Raw genomic sequence first — 2,500 nt, 5'->3', positions numbered from 1 at the left:
CTCTAACGTCGCAATACGAATGCCCCCAGTTATCCCTATTAATCATTACCTCGGAGTTCTGAAAACCAACAAAATAGAACCGAGATCATATTCTATTATTCCATGCACGAAATATTCAAGCGGCATTTTGAGCCCGCTTTGAGCACTCTAATTTGTTCAAAGTAAAATTGTCGGCCCACCTCGACACTCACCGAAGAGCACCGCGATAGGATTTTGATATTGAACCGGCGTTTTACCGCCGGCTCACCGACGATATGCTCCGCAGACGTGTCAGTATCACCGCGGATGCGGTGCACCGACAGCGCGGCGCACAAATGCAACTACGAGCTTTTTAACCGCAACAATTTTAGTATACGCTATTGGAGCTGGAATTACCGCGGCTGCTGGCACCAGACTTGCCCTCCAATTGTTCCTCGTTAAAATATTTAAAGTGTACTCATTCCGATTACGAGGCCTCGTAAGAGTCCCGTATCGTTATTTTTCGTCACTACCTCCCCGTGCCGGGAGTGGGTAATTTGCGCGCCTGCTGCCTTCCTTGGATGTGGTAGCCGTTTCTCAGGCTCCCTCTCCGGAATCGAACCCTGATTCCCCGTTACCCGTGACAACCATGGTAGTCGCAGAAACTACCATCGAAAGTTGATAAGGCAGACATTTGAAAGATGCGTCGCCGGTACTGGACCGTGCGATCGGCAAAAGTTATCCAGATTCATCAAAATTAACGACTTCGGACGCATGGCCCTCCGCCGATTGGTTTTGATCTAATAAAAGCACTCATCCCATCACTGGTCAGAGTTCTGATTGCATGTATTAGCTCTAGAATTACCACAGTTATCCAAGTAACTGAGTAAGATCTAAGGAACCAAAACTGATATATTGAGCCATTCGCGGTATCGCCTTAATACGGCTTGCACTGAGACATGCATGGCTTAATCTTTGAGACAAGCATATAACTACTGGCAGGATCAACCAGGGAGCTGCTTACGCAAACGACACGCCTACACCGCGGTCACGCGGCTTCGGCGAGCCGCTGGCTCGGCGGCGTCGAGGGGCGCGCGCTTGCGCGCGCGCCTTCTCGACACGCGTGAACGTAACGCGTCGAATTTGCACGCGACGCGACGTTCGCGCTTCATATCGATAGACTAACTTTGACCGGTCTACGAGCGGCCGTCCCGTCACGATCTCGCAACGAGGTGATGTACAACGATGCTCGACCACTGTGAGGGACATAAAACTGCAACGAACACGACCCCGCGGGCGGGAATCGATGTTGTGACAATTTGAAAATTGAACATTCATCTAAACGCAACTTCTCAATTTTTATTCAATACGTTATTGTAAACATATTAAAACTCGGCTGGCAATTACATGCGCACACACACGCATGATTCGCACTAGATACGATCAACGCCCGGAGCTTGAGGGATAAATTCCAACACGACGCTGCGCACACCGTTTCGACGATGGGCGCGTGTGCGTCCTCTTTTATACATTCTTTACATATACGGTCGCCGTGGCGACCGCGCACGTGTCGAACACGCTAGGCGCCCTGCGTTGAGGTGTGCCTAGAAGCGTATTCTTTTAACATCACAGATAACACCGGGGGAGACGGTCCCAAATCTTGGTCGATTGGTAACATCACCATACGGTCTGCGAACGCGGTGCTATAATATAATTTTATATTATATTATATAAAATATGAGGAGGAGTAGTATGTATATTCTTTGTTATTTTGTGTTGACACAAGAGAGATATATAAAATGTACTATACACCACACACACAGAGAGAGAGAGAGCTGGGAAAGATCTCGGCGGTCTCGCATTCGAAATACGAATTTGATATAATTTCCTCCGAAAATCCATACCCATATCTATATCATCCATGCGCGAATATATGTATATAATATTCTCACACTTCGCACAAACACAAAAACAAGAACACATTCTATTCTCTCTCGTCCGTCGTTCGTGTCTATTTGAGACGAACGACGCGCGGCAACGAGAACGAGTCGACGCTGTGCGCACGACTGTTTCGCTCCACATCTATACCGAGAGCAATAGTCCGCGTCGGCATTGGAGCGGACGTCGAATGTTTCTCGTAGAGCGAGCGAGAGAGAGACGATTTTTCATTTTATTATGTATGTGTATTGGCGTGCAGTAGTAGCACGTAGTAGTACTAGTAGTAGTAGTAAAAAAATATTATTATTTATTTTATTGACTGATATGATTTTGTTTGTTTTCTTTTTTTTGAATAGACATTTGTATTGATAGATATGTTTCTCGTTGAAGCTCGCAGCACACGCTCAGAGAAATGGCAATGTGGGTTTATTTGAAGAAAAGAAAAAACAAAAAAAACAATTATATTTATTAATAATATGTATGTATGTATGTATGTATGTATGTATGTATGTATAATAATGAATTATAATAATTATTCCGATGCAACGTCAGAGGAAAATGTTTCTCGTACAGGTGCGGCGCGCGACGGCCGGCCGCTCGACAG

At 45.8% G+C, this 2,500-nt stretch overlaps 1 non-coding gene across 1 annotated transcript in view; it reads right to left on the bottom strand.

Annotated features, from left to right (window-relative positions):
• Positions 1–973, bottom strand: part of LOC123719397 — a 1,905-nt gene extending 932 nt beyond the window's left edge. The window contains exon 1 of the ribosomal RNA XR_006755452.1: positions 1–973. This exon is cut by the window's left edge and continues 932 nt beyond it. This is a non-coding gene — a ribosomal RNA (small subunit ribosomal RNA).
• Between the last annotated feature and the right edge of the window lie 1,527 nt (positions 974–2,500).

Source organism: Pieris brassicae, unplaced genomic scaffold, assembly GCF_905147105.1.
Source record: "Pieris brassicae unplaced genomic scaffold, ilPieBrab1.1, whole genome shotgun sequence".
NCBI lineage: Eukaryota > Metazoa > Arthropoda > Insecta > Lepidoptera > Pieridae > Pieris > Pieris brassicae.
Note: the sequence above shows the minus strand (reverse complement) of the source record. Positions and strands in the feature narration are given on the sequence as shown.